Source organism: Temnothorax americanus, unplaced genomic scaffold (genome assembly GCF_048541705.1).
Source record: "Temnothorax americanus isolate GAGA-0224 unplaced genomic scaffold, ASM4854170v1 Scaffold76, whole genome shotgun sequence".
NCBI lineage: Eukaryota > Metazoa > Arthropoda > Insecta > Hymenoptera > Formicidae > Temnothorax > Temnothorax americanus.
The window spans coordinates 18,716-36,696 of NW_027509799.1; the positions used below are offsets into that span (position 1 = coordinate 18,716).

General features: G+C 41.4%; 1 protein-coding gene and 1 pseudogene across 3 annotated transcripts in view; one reads left to right on the top strand and one right to left on the bottom strand.

Moving 5' to 3' along the window:
• The window catches only part of Hdac4 (histone deacetylase 4), a 211,336-nt gene that overhangs the window by 4,277 nt on the left and 189,078 nt on the right, over positions 1-17,981 (top strand). The gene's annotated exons all lie outside the window — the stretch shown is intronic.
• LOC143906812 (Y-box factor homolog pseudogene) lies at positions 30-1,678 on the bottom strand (annotated as a pseudogene).

The following is a 17,981-nucleotide window of genomic DNA, read 5'->3' on the forward strand; positions in this document are numbered from 1 at the left end:
TTTCAAAATTATACTTTTACGATGAAAAACATGACAAATTAAAAAAATCGAAACGGTCAAAAATAACTATTGGTATTTCTAGTGAAAAATCAGAAAAAAGTGCACATGTATATGTCTTACTTAATATAATATTTAAAATAGCACATATTTATGATAAAAATATTTTAATTAAGTTATTGCGGCAACTGTAGAGCCATTTTGAAATGAGTAAAATAAATATGTTATACATATAAACATAAATAATGTTATAAAAACAACATAAATAACGCTTAATTTATACTATGGATAAAAAATGATATGATAAGAAATAATAATGTATTTTAATTCACATTTTTTTACACAGTGGGCATTTAAAATAGGGAATGTTTTTCCATTTTGTTAAGAGGAATATTTTATTTTAAAAAATGTCCTCTTTAAAACATGCTTTGCATTATTTTGCCCACAATTTTATGGGCAAAATAATGCAGGGTAATTAAAAAAAACGTTTTAAACAACAAAACTTAAATTTACAAACGCTTTTTAATATTACATTTATTTATTTTTATAGAGAAATAACATTTTCCATGAAATACGCACGTTCATTAATTATTATGTATGTTGAATACCTCGCCATATAAGAATTTGTTTTGCTGCTTGTCAATGACCATTTTTAACATATTATAATAAATTTAATTTTGTAAAATATACTAATAAATAATTATATTGTAATATATACAATTTTTTGCAATAACACATTGCAATTATAAAATAATATGTTTTCTTTGTTCTTAAAATACACATTTAGAATTTTTTTACATTTGTTATATACTACATAGTAAAGCAATTTTAAAGTTAACTGTATATTTTATTATCTTTTTATTTTATTTTATTTATTTTTTAAAGGAGTACCGTCGGATCTAATGTCTTAATATGCACCACAGAGAATTTGCTTTATCGGATTTTGGATGTATCTGCATATGTAAAGATATCTTGAGTACGTTGTTATTCAGTTCACTTGAATTGACTAAATGCATTCTCGACCATTGCCGCGTCTTGGATGCACCCAGTGGATACTGCGATAGCTGCGACGTTTGTCCGCGATATAGGGTAAACCTTTCATTGCTTCACCCGCTGGACCGGTGACATTGGCGGCTTCGTGGCTTTTTTTTTGTTAATAACGACGTCGAACTCGATGACCTCGCCATCTCCCACGCTGCGCACGGCTTTTCTCGGGTTGTTCTCGACGATGGTCGATTGATGGACGAATGCATCTTTCTTGGTATCATTTCTATTAATGAAACCGTAACCACTATTGACATTGAACCATTTCACAGTTCCGGTCACTTTGTTCGCGATGACCATCTTCTGTTGGATAGCCTTGGGCTGCTTTTCCGTCTCACCCATGGTGGTAAGGTGGTGTAGAGATAAGCAAACCAGGATGGTACCTTTTGTCTCACTATAATGTTAACTCCTGCCTGCTCACTGCTGGTGTTCGCAATCACATGAATGCGTTTCTTGGAGTAAAGCGAAGTGAAGCATGTAAATAATTAGCCCACAGTTCTTGAGTCTGTCTTGCCTCTTGAATGGAGTTGTGGCAAACCTTGTGGTGAACTGGCTTGCCCAAGTTTTATTTTAAAACTTTCCTTCCTAGGTCAGTTGCTTTACCAGGCTAGTGAAACTCATCTTCCCATCCTTTCAATTTTACAAGTGGAATGCGACTTTCGCCGAATCTACTGTCCCGTAAAAAATCTTCCGTCTTCATCACCATTGAGGACTTCACCTATATCCTTGAGTAAGGGATCTGTGTCATTTCTCACAGCACTCCAGTAGAATTTAATAACTTTATAAAGTATCGGCTTGTTATTCTTCATCTTCGTAAAGCATGATGTTGATTGATGATTGCTTCTTACTTTTTTCAGTATTTATTTTTCAAAATGTTGATGAACAGTACAACTGTTTTTTGCAGATGGTGCTAATGCCGGCGGTACTCATTGTTTATAAAAACGTTAACTTTAAAATTACTCATACTCGGTATAATCATTCTTTGAAAAATATAAAAAAAAAATGTTTGCAGAGGACTTTACATTAGTTTATAATTGCAATAAAATTTGCAAAAAACAATTGATTTGATAGACTATAAAAAATATTAATTTTGTAACTTATTTTTAGCAAGAAAGAAGAATATTTTAAAAATAGTCATTGATCAGAAGCAAAACAAATCCTTATTTGACAAGGTACTCATTTAATAACGATTAAATAGAAAATGTTACATTTTTAAAAAGCTTTTTCAAATTGAAGCTTTTCCTGTAAAACGCTTCTTTTGATTAACATTATTTGATTCGCAAAATTTTACAGTTTTAAATAGAATATATTTTGGCAAAATTGAAAAATATTCCCTCTTTTGGGAGGTTTAATAGTATCATCATTAATTATGTATCATTTCATTCAATATCATTCAATATCATTTTATTAATTATTTCTATTTAGAAATTTACTTTTATTATTCTATCTATTTTAAATACTTGCATTATATTAAGTAAAACATAAACTCTCTAAATTTCTTGGAATAAAATTCTACGAAATCTGTAAGCTTCACTTGAAATAATAATGATAATATCATTCAAAAAGGAGTAATATTTCATTTTTTATAAGAAGAAATATTTAACTATAGGTTTTAATAATGGAAGAATTTCACTCTTCTTCACTTTTCTATCAGAAGTAAAAAGACACTACTTTGAGTGACTTAAATATCTCTTTATTTTTCGAGTGCATTTCGTAAAATTTTAGTCCAAGAAATTTAGAGAGAAAGATAGCGAACAAATAGAACATATTTACAATAATAATATAGATATACAAAGTTCTGAAAGTATCACAGGTAGAGATCAGGACCCTGTGGTTTGTCATTCCCACAGTATTTAACGACTCCAAACCCTCTCTACCTGTGGATATATATGTATACTAGAAATCATGGAAGTTTCATGCCCAGTTGAGAGACTTAACGTGTAATTAATAACATGCAATATATGAATATTTCTATTTTTATCGATGAAACATTTGATATAACGAAAAAAAATGGATGACGTTTCTTGTTCGTGTTTATGTAGATTCCGAAACTGTAGACATTCGTTCGCAATTAATAAAGTTAATTAATATTGATGCTAAAGATAGTAGTGCAGACAAATTATTTAAGGCATTTGAAACTGAAATGTGTAAACTTGAGATTTTATTTTTAAATATCATCGCTCTGTCATGCGACAATGCGTCTGTCATGACAGGAAAACATTTATCTTTTAAAACGAAACTTTAGTTAAAATGGAACACTTTATTAACATTTTCATGTCCTTGATCCTTTTGCTGCATTGGCGGCACACGCTGCATGCGCTAAAATGCCCGATTTTTGTGAAGAATTTTTAAGAAAAACTGCAACTTACATTAACAACAGTCCGAAACGTTTAGCTATTTTTAATGACTTTTCTGAATGTTTTCAAGATAAAACTCACAAAATTTTGAAGTTATGCGAAACTCGATGGCTCTCGCGTTATTCATGTATTGATAGACTTCTTGAATCGTCATACAATAAGACATTTTCTTAATGAAATAGTCGTGAGCGAAAAAACAAAGTCTGGGGAATACTTATTGTCTTTGATGGGAAATGTAGATATAAAAGCGTACTTCTTATTTTTAAAACATGTTTTAAATTTCTTTAATACATTTAATGCCTATTTTCAAGCTCACGACACAAGGATTCATTTATTACAGTCTAAATCAGTTAACTTTCTTAAGCAAATCTCCGAAAATTTCTTAAAACCAGAATTATTAAAAGATTTGCTTAAAAATATTTCATTTGGTGAAAAGGAGAATCAAAAATCTCTTGAAAATATAACTTTAGGATTAGATTGCGAGGAATATCTTTGTAAGTTAGTGGAGGAAGGACATGCAGATGTTATAACAACTATTCGACAAAATTGTTTGCAGTTTTACATTACTGCTGCCGAGGAAATTAGAAAGAGATTACCTATTCATAACAAATTTTTATATAAATTAAAAGTTTTCAAGCAGATATAGCTTGATTTGATATTAACAGAGAAACATCATTTAACGATATTTCTTTTATCGCGAAAACTTTAGGTGGATTTGATGAAGACGGTTTAAAGAAAGAATGGCTTACGTTGCATTCTGATTTTACTACAGAAGAAAAAGATAATCTTGAAAAATTCAGTTTTGACAACATGTGGAAAGAAATTTTGAAACGTCCATCCATTAATTATCCTAAATATCCCAATTTAAGATTACTTGTAAATGCAATAAAATCGCTTCCAAACTCTAATGCAAATTCCAAAAGAGCATTTTCTGTCCTGACCGATTTAAAAACAAATGCGAATCGCCCACGCAGAACCGTACCAATAGATAAGATCGCAAGGCAATCATCTCAAGAGTAACGAGGGTGCATAAATGGATCGTATAAAATAATTTTAAGAAAAATATTTCTAAATTTTCCATTTTTTATTACTTTATTATTAACAAAAAACTAAATTTAATAAAAAAATTAAAATTTTTTACTTGACTTTACTTATTTTACTTATATTTTTATAAGTAATATTAAATAAAAAAATGTTTTACACAGCGCAATGTGTAAAGATATTCAATAAAAGATCTATATAATTCAACATATGTTACACAAATAAAAATTGCGAAATTAACGGTGCACATTAATATCTTTTAATTAAAAATGTAAGAACCGCATATAACATACAAGGTATCTTTCTTAATTAATAACACGATTTTTTGAGAAAAAGGTGTATATATTGTAGAGTGGATTGTTATTATTTATGCTCTTTCTATTTTTTATTTCTCTAATTAATTTATATATTTTATGTATAAAATAAATGGCGATGTAATGTAAAATGCGATGTATATTAAAGACTTATTTATTTAGTAACTTTTACATTAAAATATACATAAAATATATACTACGTTTACGCGAGCGTTACTTCTGTAATAACTTGTAATAATTCCTTCGCGTAAACGGAATTTTTAATTATCATATATGATAATTTACCCATTTACGCGGAGTAAATTATTGTAAGTTACTACAAAATCTTGTTTACGTGAAAAAAAATTCCGTTTACGCGAAGGAATTATTACAAGTTATTACAGAAGTAACGCTCGCGTAAACGTAGTAATAGATATATTATCAAGAGACACGATATTAGTGTCTCGCGTCTGTGCGGAAAGGGACAAGCGAGATAGAATTTATCATATGAGCTATCGGCCGGTAACCAGGAATGCATGGTAACGCATGGTAACGCGTGGTAACGCGTATGCCCCAGCTACAGCATGGGAAAGAAAGAGACCGCACGAGATCATATGTCTGCGCTCTTCTACCAGCCCGAAGCTGGCCGAATCGTGGGCGCTATCCCCACCACGCGCCGTGGTAGGGTAGCCGAAACGCAAACCTGGCATCTCTGATTTAGATTAATATATGTTATAGGAACAAAGAAGGAACAGAGGAATTTAGAGAACGCCCTGAGAGAGGGGCGCATCTGTTTAAGGAGCTGTCACGAACGCCCTGAGAGAGGCGCGCATTGACGGAAGGATCGGTTGAGAACGCCCTGAGGGAGGCGCGCATCAACGGGTATCCGGTAGAAATCAGTGTAAGATAAAAGGAGGATAAATCTTTATGTCTGGTAGAATGAGTATTTATTAATGCTGATGGCGTTTCGTTTATTACAGAGTATCCGGCAGCACGACGCGTGAGAAGGCACCACGATCTGTACACTCTCGCGGCTATGTCCCTCGAGCTCGCAAGGCTCTCGCGGCTAAGTCCCTTCGGACGATAACGGTCTCGCGACTAAGTCCTTTCTCGACTCGCGGTGCTCTCGAACTCGAAATGAAACTGAGAGAATCTGAGGGAATCTACTTGGCCCGTCTCGCAGGGCCCATATTTATACTACCCGGTCGGTGGCGTCCGGGGTAAAGGGAATATTGTAATCACGCGAGTACGTGAATTTATCACGTGAAACTCTCTGTACACCGTGTTATTGATCGAGAGCGTCGCGCGTCGGTCCAGACTACGAATCGATTGATCGATTACGAATTTATCTAATTATGCGAATATTATTTCCACGTTCCTTTATATTGTTGCGGTTATATTTTACACTGTTGCTTTAAATAATCTGTAATAAATTTTAAGAACAATACTGATAATACTTAACACTATTATTAACAGGCGATTTACTTAAACCTACGAATTATAATAATATCAATACTGTCATGAGTCGTAAATTATATATACATTTTGAAGCGACAAGTTTTCAAACACGCTCACGCTTCGCACAAACAGCAGAGCTTTCACGACGTAAACGAAAACGAATACAAATACTTTTTAATGGATTACACGACGAGACGCTAATATACATAAGTAAAGAGACGCGAATATATTTAACTTAAAATAACGATCGAGACACGAAAGTTCTAGAAGAATCAAGACGCGATACTTAAATCGACTAAACGCTAACGCATGCGAGACGAGACTGACGACGTGGCGCCAACGTACATATTAAGCACGAAACAAAAATAACGTAGAGCCGAAAAATACAGAACGCACTCTACAGCGCGCCCATCGCGACATCTGAACTGATGCGCTCAGTGCGAAACCATATATACGCAACACTCCCACTGGTTGAGGACTTCTGCGCTTCGAGTTCCAGTTGCAGTCCCTTTCGGTTAAGTAGAAATGACTGCTTCGGTAACGCCTTGGTTAGGATATCCGCTAATTGCTCAGACGATGGCACGTATACGATGTCGATCTCGCCGCTCTCGTGAACTTCTCGAATGAAGTGGAAGCGAACAGCGATATGCTTCGTTCGCTTATGGAACTCTGGGTTCCGAATCAACTTAATACTGCCTTGATTATCAAGGTACATCTTGGTCGCGCTGCTGAGCCTGACTCCCACTGATTTGAGAAGCCGTCGTAGCCAAATTGCCTCCTTTGATGCCCCACATGCAGCCACGTACTCGGCCTCGGTTGTTGACAGAGCGACCATGGGTTGCATCTCGCTCGACCACGACACAACGCCCCCGGCCAGTGTCGCCACGTAACCACTTCTTGACCGTCGCGTATCCGGATCGGCAGCATAGTCAGAATCAGAGTAAATTTTAAGGCCTTCTGTGTTCGATCCATTGTAGACAATATTATATTCTGCTGTGTCCCTCAGGTAGCAGATTATCTTCTTAACAGCAGTCCAATGCGTCTGACCTGGATCTGCTGAGTAGCGGCTAACCACTGACACCGCATACATGACGTCCGGACGGCTAACACATGCAGCGAACATCAACATACCAACCGCCTCGCGATACGGCACTTTTAACATCTTCTGTCGTTCATCTTCGGTCCCTGGTGCCATTGAGTGATCGAGCTGCAGCCCATGTTGTGCCGGTGTTGACGCCCCCCTTGCATTGAGCAGTCTAAATTTCTCGGCCACAAGAGTTATATAACCGCGCTGACCGACGCGGATCTCCCGTTTTTCACGATTACGGCGGATCTCAAGACCGACGAAATAATCGACTTTTTCTAATGTCACCTCAAACTCTAACCTGAGCACCCGAATTACTTTGTCCAATGCAACCTGCGAGCTCGACAGCAACAATCCGTCGTCGACGTACAACCCGAGTATGACTAACTGTCCGTCCACAATGCCAATGAAAACGCAGCGATCAGCGTCACTTGCCACAAACCCGTACGAATCTAGAAATCTTTTGAATCGTTTGTTCCACTGTCGCGGGCTTTGTTTCAGGCCATAAAGCGATTTCACGAGTTTGACCACTTGACCACTTCCAGGGACTCCCTCAGGCAATGTCATGAAGATGTCCTCGTCAAGCTCCCCATACAGGAACGCAGTTCGGACGTCAAACTGCCGCATGTCCCAATCATTGATTGCTGCCAATGCAAGTAACACACGCACCGAGTCATATCGCACGACCGGTGCAAACGTTTCCGAAAAATCGACACCCTCGCGCTGGCTGTAACCGCGAGCAACCAGTCGAGCCTTGTACTTTATGATGTCGCCATTCTTGTCCAGCTTATACTTAAACACCCATCTCGCTGAAATTGGTCTGCGCCCTGGCGGTAGATCACTCTCGATCCACGTCCCGTTCTTGCGATGAGCTTCAAGTTCTAAGTCCCGCGCATCACGCCACTTAAACCAGTCTGACCGTCGCTCAGCCTCAGCCATTGAGGTCGGCTCAATCAGTTCACATATATGCGCTTGATAACGCTCAGGCTCTTTCAGTCTGGAGCGGTCACGAAGCTGGCGCGACCCCAGCCTTCTATTATTGTCCGTAGGTTTGTCGGTTTTATCTTCGTCTGATGCACTCGACTCCGCGTGCGATTCCATCGCATCTTCGTATGATGTACTCGACTCCGCCTGTAAATCCACCTCATCTTCGTTTGATGCACTCGACTCTGTCTGCAATTCGGTGTCATCCTCCGTAGGCACAGCTTCTGGTCGTGGAGCCCATCTGGATACCACCTCATCTTCATGTGGCTGACCATCCTCGTCGAATATGACATCTCGGGAGACTGTGATTTTCTTAGTTTTCATGTCGAGTAAGCGATAATTGGATGATTTGCTTTCGTAACCAACTAGCACGCGCCGAACACTCCTTGGTTGCCACTTTGTACGTTGTCCTTTGATCTTCTCGTATGCAATCGCACCGAATGGGCGCACATGCTCAAGTTTCGGAGCATAACCAAACCACTGCTCGTACGGTGATGAGTCTGGATATTTAGCTGACGGCATCCGGTTACGCAAGTATGCCGAACACAAGACCGACTCCGCCCACAACTCCTCGGGCAGGTTCTTCGCAAGTCGCATCGTCCGACCATCCTCAACGAGCGTTCGGTTTTCGCGCTCTGCGGCGCCGTTCTGTTCTGGCGTGTATGGAGCCGAGAACTGATGATCCATCCCCTTTGCATTGCAGAAATCACGGAACTTGCTGTTGCGATATTCCAGTCCATTATCGCTACGTAGTATCTTGATGCGAGTACCATGCATCGTCTCAATGCGATTGTACACATTGACAAACTTGTCGAATACCTCGTTTTTATTCTTTAGAAAGAACACAAAGCGGAAACCAGTTGCATAATCCTTGAAGGTGACAAGGTAGCGATGACCGCCGTATGAGGCCACTGGCATTGGCCCGCACACGTCACTTGAGATAAACTCGCCTTTTTGGAACGCCTTTAGATCAGCGTCGTTAAACGGCTTCTTCGCGTGTTTACCGTATACGCAGCTCTCGCACACGAATTCGTAGTCTGTGGGAATCTTCAGCTCCGGAATCGCTCCCGTCCTGACCATTCGTCGCATCGTTGATAGACCCACGTGACCCAGACGCTCATGCCAACGTCGTACACTAACCGCCACATTTGCCTCTTGTACCTGTTGACGACGCACACGTAATCCGAACAAATTCGACGGAAGTTGATCAGCAACCAGTTTAGTCTCACCATTTTTCTTAAATAGTAGCTTCTGTCCATCGTAACAGGCTGTTACACCCTGTCGTCCGGCGGCACCAACACTGAACAGCGACTTTGACAGCGATAGCACATACAGTACATCGAGGAAATTTGCCGGCTCCCACCGGCCGTCAACCAGGCATTCGACCGCCACCGTACCACGACCCACAGCCTCGACATGCGAATTATTGGCAACATTTAGAGTCATTAAGCAGTCGACCATATCAGCAAACCATGACTTGTCATTCGTCATGTGACACGTAGCACCGCTGTCAGCAATCCAATCACTGTCGACAGCCACCCTCGAGCCAACGGTAAAACAATTGTCACTGCCCCCGGCAGCCGGTTTCTCACCATCACCATCTTGCTTCTTGACACCGCCATCTTGCTTCTTGTCACCGCCATCTTGCTTCTTGCCGTTACTGTCCTGCTTCTTATCGCCTGATCGACATTCCCGTGCATAATGTCCGACACGTTGACACCTGTAACACTTGACAGCCTTTTTGCCTTTCTTCGACTTCCCGGAAGTCTTAGCCGGATCCACCACTGCTCGCTGTGTCTTGCTTTTGACCGCCAACGCCTGATCACTCGATTCAGCGTTAGCCATGCGGACCTCGCCCTGCAACAGCATTCGTCGCAGCGCATCACGGGACTGCGTCGCCACCACGTCCCAGGCGATAACCACTGGTGTGTACCGTTCCGGCAAATCATCGAGTAATTTCGCGTAGTAGTTCTCGTCACTGATTTCTTCGCCAGCGTCAACGCATGCTTGTGCCATGTTATCCACATGCGCGATATGTTGCGCCATCGACCGACCATCGTATGAATACCTGTGATACACCTTGAGTGCATTCGTACGCGATGTCGGATTCTTTCGATCGTAAACTCGGCACAGATTTCCCCACATGTCCGCCGCTGATCTTGCTGCACTGACGTATTCACGCTGGTTAGCATCCACAGCCGATAAGATTGCCAATTTAGCCGCCGCATCCTTTGTTTTGAATCTTGCGACGGCGGCCTGGTCGGCACCGGCCGCCCCATCGGCACCGGCCGCCCCAGGTTCAATCTTGTACGTGCCGTCGACCACCTGCATCAAATCGTGCACTTCCAAGTAGGCCGACATCTGGAGACGCCACATGGGGAAGTTGTCGGCGCCCGACAGCTTCTCGAACAGAGGCATTTGCATAGTCGACATGATGTAATCCTTATGCGCAGTGGAAGCGTGCTGGGCCCATAACCTGAAGCGACAAGTTTTCAAACACGCTCACGCTTCGCACAAACAGCAGAGCTTTCACGACGTAAACGAAAACGAATACAAATACTTTTTAATGGATTACACGACGAGACGCTAATATACATAAGTAAAGAGACGCGAATATATTTAACTTAAAATAACGATCGAGACACGAAAGTTCTAGAAGAATCAAGACGCGATACTTAAATCGACTAAACGCTAACGCATGCGAGACGAGACTGACGACGTGGCGCCAACGTACATATTAAGCACGAAACAAAAATAACGTAGAGCCGAAAAATACAGAACGCACTCTACAGCGCGCCCATCGCGACATCTGAACCGATGCGCTCAGTGCGAAACCATATATACGCAACACATTTATTCATGTGTAACATTGAACGGTGACAATATTAATATTATTATTCGTGCATCTACTAATTCCTATTTCTACGCAAAATACAGTATCTATACGTGCAACCTACTCTAAGCGTAATTTTACAGCAGTATCAGTGTTGCAAGCAATATGTATGTCGTGTCGTTTACATGTGGCCTTGAGATTTTTCGCGGTTCGTTACACCCCCCTCGTTAAGTGGAGGAACAGCGGTTTTTAACGCTGTGACTGCGAGTTGATCGAGCCAGGGTCTTGCGTAAGGGAGAAACACTTATTGATACGTTGCTCTAGGTGTTGAAGTGTCTTAGTAACGTTGGCCAATTCGACGGGGATGTTGGTAGGTGTATCTTGCCCGCTGGCTACAGGCCTTCGATAACATGACTCGACTCGATCGCTGGTAGGTACTTGTATAGCACGTGTTACGGTTGCCTCGTTTCTAAATGTTGTGTACCAAGATTGGCCAGGAATCACCCTCACTCTTGTTCTCTCCTTCGTACGTAGCCTAAGGGTTAAGATTAAACCCATTAGTAACAGTCCGATTATCGATAAGCGGACAGTAATTTTAATTTCTGGCTGTGTAAAGGTTTGCTGTGAACGGTCTCCCGGTTCGATCCTGGCTTCCTCTTTAGTTGTGTGTCCAGCGGTGGTTATTTGCGGTTGCCCGGTAGGTCTAGGGCGGCCCCAGGGAAGCGTCCATGGGCTGACCACCTCTGGCGGCGTTGTAAGGGTGTACCATTGGCTCTTGATCTGATACATTGCAGTCTGGAGTGGGTCGCAACCAATTTCAGTCCCCTTTGTAGTAATGATGCGAGTTCTGGGTAATAAGTAGGCAGGCTTCCCATTTACTAAGATCGGAAGTTCCTTGAAGCAGTCTCCAGTGGGACGCTGTTGCACGGGTACAGGGGTGCATCTGAACACCAGAGCAGCTTCTCCTCGTACATAAGCCGAGTAACCCGGGCTGTCCATAATAGAATATGCGAACATGTGTGGGTCCTGGTAGGCCAATAACATGCTGGTACGCAATTTTAATTCTTCCTTGAGGCATCTATCGCGAGCAATTTTAACATATTGATTTACAACATTGATACTAGAATCATTGACAACAACAATTGTTTATCTAATTTTCTATTGTTAATCAACATTACGAGATCGTTTTCATGAAATGTTTCTGGGTGAGCGCGGAGGTCGTAGTACTCCTTGGATCGCTGCTTTGCCCTAATTGACTCCTGTAGATCTTGAATTTCTTTAAACAGATTTGTAAGGTGGGAGTAATATGTGGAGAGGTCATCTTCTCGATTGAATTTGGACGGAATCCGAGCGACTTGACCAAATACTAACTCATGAGGAGTGTAGCCAGTTCCTTCGTGAACAGATGTGTTATATGAGAAACTTGCGCGGTCTATGAGATCGTCCCATTGCTCTTCTTTACTAAGGAAACATTTCAAATATTCAACGAGCACGAGATGTGATCTTTCCAGTGATCCATTGGTTTGCGGATGATATGCTGTGGTGCGAAAATGCCTAATGCGAAATTTGATTGCGATATTTTTCATGATTAATCCAGTAAAGACGGTACCTTGGTCAGTTAATATAGTCCTAGGACATCCAAATCGACATATAAAAAAGTGTATGAAGGCGTTTGCTACTGTTTCGGCTCTGACATCCTGCAACGGGGCGTATACCGAGTATTTCGTGAGAAGATCCTGCATTGTCAGCACATACGCATTGCCTTGAGCAGATCTTCGAAATGGTCCAAGAAGATCGAGAGCAACTTTGTCGAACGCACGTCCGGGCGTATCAGTAATTATCATTGGCTGTCGGGTTTTTCTCCTCGTGAGTTTCTGGGTTCGACATACGTGACATTTTCTAATAAAGTTTTGGATATCAGTTTTCATGTTTTTCCAGATGAAGCGTTGTTCAATCCGACGGTATGTTTTTGTGACTCCTTTGTGTCCGCCACTCGCAGATTCGTGATGTTCCTGGATGATCGGTATTCGATAGTTTGCAGGAGGAATAAATGTCCGTCCATGGCATATGGTGATATTAATGGCTCGTTCTGCCATGGCAAGCTGCAAAGAAAGGCGAACGGAACCCCATGGGAGCGAATCTAAAAGTTCGGTTTTCCGTAAACTTACGGTAGGTAGGTCCAATTCCGCAACTACACCCAATAGAGAGGCAAAGCATTCATTTAATATATTCTTATCTAGACGTACGCTAGGTCTTTCCTTCGTTGGTAATACAATAATATGTCGTTCAGGGAATGTTGACGGATAGACTCTGGCTCTTCCGAGCATGAGATCGTTAAGCGGCGGCATTTTTCCAGCATTTTCTAACTCAAAAGCACCATCATCAAACGGACGTTTATTTACGGAAACCATAATAACAATGTTATCGTCCCGGTCGAGTAACAACATGTCGCTTTCTCTCATATGACACCGTATTCCATGTGCAATTACAACTTGTGATTCTTCCAATGAATCTTCGTTCCAATTGGAAACGCGTTCTTCATCCGTACCAGTATTCTCGTCGTGATCTTCTTGAGGCTCCTCTTCCTCTTCTTCCTCATCATCTTCTCGTGGTCCATCAGGTGGTTCGGCAATAGCGATCGTGCTCTTCGGCGCAGGTTATATCTACTCGTAGATGCAGGTTCGACTGTATTGGATGGAATCAGGGGTTTTGGTAGGGATAGTTGCGTCGGAGTCGATGGGGTGGATACTGTCTCTTCAGACATATTGCTTTCGCGGTCGATCATCATCAGAGTCAGTGTCACTTTCGTTCCCCAAGGAGGCATGAGCTTTTCCTGATTCGATGCGTTGTTTTTTGAAAATGGGAAGAAGGGATGCGAAGGAAATATCTGCAGGAGGGTTTCGGGATAATGCATCCGCGTTTTTATTATTGATACCTGCTTTATACACGATTTTATAGTCGTATTCTTCGAGTTTTAAACGCCATCGCATAAGGCGAGATGTAGGGTCTTTGACTCGGTGCAGCCACACCAACGGTTGATGATCGGTAATGAGCGTAAACTTGTGCCCGTATAAATAAGGCCTAAAATGATGAATACAGTATGTAATTGCGAGTAGTTCTTTCTCAATGGTCGAATAGTTCTTTTCGGCCGCATTTAATACTCGTGAAGCGTAAGCAACAGGAAGGTCTTGGCCTATTATACCCTGACTTAATACTCCGCCTACGGCGTGGTTAGAGGCGTCGGTGGTGAGCAAAAATTCAAAATTGGTTCCTTGCACAGCAAATCTCGGAGAGTCTCGAATGCTTGTTGTGTTACTTCGTTCCACACGAAGGTAGAATCCTTTTTGAGCAGGTTAGATAACAGACTAGCAATTTTCGAAAATTCGGGTATGAAGCGGCGATAATATCCCGCTAAACCGAGAAACTGGCGAACATTTTTCAAGTTTCGCGGTTTGGGAAAGTTTTTAACGGCTGCTATCTTTTGTGGGTCGGGCCTTACTCCATCTTTGCCCACCACATGTCCAAAATAATTTACTTCATGACGCAGAAATTCGCACTTATCGGGCTGTATGCTCAAATTTGCAGCTCTAAATCGAGCCAAGACTTTTTCCAATCTTTCATTATGTTCGCTTAATGTTTTACCGACCACTATTACGTCGTCGATAAACCCGAATACTCCTTCTAATCCCCGCAGAGCGTTATTCATCATGCGTTGAAAAGTGGCAGGCCCATTTTTGAGTCCAAAAGCCATGCGAGAATGCAGAAGGCGGTTTTGTGGGCGTCGGCCGGATCCATGGGAATTTGTTGAAAACCGCTGGCAAGATCTATCACCGTAAAATACACCGCGCCACCGCATTGATCAATTATGTCAATTATGTTAGGCATTGGATGAGCATCGCCTTCCGTTTTTTCGTTTAAATCGCGGTAATCGTTGACCATACGCCATCTTTTCCTACCCATTGAATCAGGTTTCTTCGGTACTATCCATAACGGCGAGCTATACGGTGAAGTAGAAGGCCTCACTATTCCCTTCTCGATCAAATCGTCGATTTGGCGTCTTATCTCCTCTCGATGCATCGGGGGAAACCGATACTGTTTAGTGGATACGGGTATGTCATCCTTGGTAATTATTTTGTGCGTGGTCAGATTCGTTTCTCCTAGATATTCGTGTGGCAAATGGAATCGATCGCTATACTCGCTGATTATTCTAATAATGCTGTCCCTTTTGTCAGATTTAAGGTGATCGAGTCGCAGAAGTCTTAGAGTTTTTATTAATATCGAAAAGTTGCACAGGAGTGAGTTCGCATTTATCCGTTCGCTTGTGTCTAAAATTTTCGAGAAGCCTTTCCGCCGAGGGAGGCTGTGTGTGAAGCGCGCGGGGAGGATTCCACTTCGGATCCACCGGAGTATTTATAGATCCCTCATGGGAGTGAGTCGTATTCGACTGAGTAGATTCAGCGGATTTAATGCAGGAATGTCGACCTTGGTCGACGACGCACCTTGACGCGTCATAGGGGAGGCACTGCTCATGCCCTTGGAAAAGCGAATTGGTAAGTAACTCTGATTTATCATGTGACTCGACATTAGAATTTGGCGGCCTGTCATCGCTGACTGTTTTCTGAATTATTTCAGTGAGTGTCACTGTAGGAACTTCGATTTCTACCTCGTGGTCTAACGTATTGGCGATGCGAACGTAGGCCTTATTGTTAATACAAGTTACTTCGGCGTCTCCGCAGTGGACTCCTTCGCATGCGCGTAGGCTTTTTATTTCCGGGTTGGAAACGCGAATCATAAATCCCATGCTCGTATAGGGAGGTACCACAATTGTTTCCCTTTCTTTGAAGGGGAAAGTAGAATTTCGCCATGTGACTTGGTTGTTTGCATAATCGATGCAAGCGTTATGTTCGGTGAAGAATGGGGATCCTAATATTCCCTGCGTAACGATAGGAAAATCATCCGACACTACGTGGAAAATCACGGGTACGTCCGCAATGTAAGCCATGATTGTACCAAGCGTGTTAACCACGTTTTTTGTAATTCCCGAGAGTTGGATAATTTCCCTTGCGTTGATAACAATGCCGTCTCTAATAGAACCTTCTCTTATTATATTGGGTTGCGCCCCGGTATCTAACATGAAGGCGGTTGGTCCGCGAAAGGAAGAGGATTGAAGTTCGACTGAGGGTACGTTTCCGTTATCGCCTCTGAGGACGTAGACGGATCTGGGTTCGTCTCTAGAGTATAAACGGGACGAGCATTCCCGAGCTGTCCCGTTCGTTGAGACCTCCGGATTGTTTCCCGGGTACCGTGCGACAGTATTATCCTGGCCCATTCGATTATTATTATTATTATTATTGACATTATGGTTGAAATTGTTTTCGCGATACTGCCTTTTCCGGCACTCGTTTATCAAGTGGCCAAAGTTTTTACAGTAGCTACAAATCTTTCGACCCGTATTCTCAGATCCGTTACTTGCAGAGGCGGTAGTGGAACCTGGGGTGGTAGCGGGTTCGCGTTGAAGTGTACGAATTTGCGGCGCGGAGGCTGAATTTTCCCGACCGTTTCGGGTATTACGGTATCGAGCCTCTTTTCTCTCGAGTCTTCTACCGATCTCGACGGTCTTTGCGCACGCTTCCGAGAGGTTACGATATCCTTCCGCTCGAAGCTCGAGGCGATAATCGCGCGGAAGCCCTTCATAAAAGACTTCAAGAGCGAAGGAATCTATAGTAGCCACTTCCGATTCGAGCAATGGACGATTTAAACTCGTTTGATCTTCGGAGATCCTTAATGCGTCCGATATAATCCAGTATGTGTTCAGTAGGTCTTTTAAATGCCATACTGAGTTGACCACGATAATAATTAGAACTTCTTCCCGGCCCGAAAGCTCTCTTTAAAGCGTCGATAAATTTGTCGACAGTGGCGTGCATTTCATCTTTGACTGCCAAATAGGCATGATGAGTCAATTTATTGCGTAACATTCTGACGAACAGAGCTTCATCAATCAGCGGTACGGACTCTTTCGCTCTTTTACAAGCTCGCGCAAATTGCCAAACGGGAATGTTATGGCCGTCATATTTCGGTACTAACTCGAGTGCCTCTCGGAGATAAGCTTTCGGAAACATAGAAGGTAATGAGGAGTTGTTAATTCCGGGTTGTGGGCTCGCGGATAGGCTTCCAGCAGGAAACTGAAAGCTCAATGATGGCGGAAAGTTTCCCGATGCCGGTTCTACTATAGGAGTAGAGGAGATAGGCTCGGTGATACGAACACCGGATGGTTCGCAGCATATTTTCCAACATTTCAGTACGCTGAGAAAGTTCTCTTTCTTTTTCTTTTACATCTTTAATAGCCTGCTCATAATCAACTTTTCTTTCGTCTTTCTGTTGCAACACATTAGAAGCATCGGCAAATTCCGCTGTGCGATCGTCGGAATGATCCATTTTGGACAATAATGGTTATATTGCTTCACTATTTAACTATTTCCTTTTATTCTTATTAAATATTATAGAAATACTTAATGATAATATATTTTTTCTTTTTGTTAAAAGTTGAGTATGATCAAAGGTTTCGTTATCAGAATGATGGGTATAGGGTAATAAATTGACTCGTAACTACATACACATAAATTATCACTTAAGCAAATATAATATTCCTTTTATTATTATATTTCAAAATCAAATATCAATTCAGCAATAACGACACAGAACAATAACATGTTATATAAATCGTGAGCCTTAATAGTATCCATGTATTGTGTGTATTCAATGAAAACAAATTCGATTTATTCTTTCGTTTTTGCTTGTTTTAAATTGTAGCGTCAACGGTACTTATTAATATTAACTCTCTACTAATAATATATATATATACACAGCAAAGAAAAACATTATTTGCATAA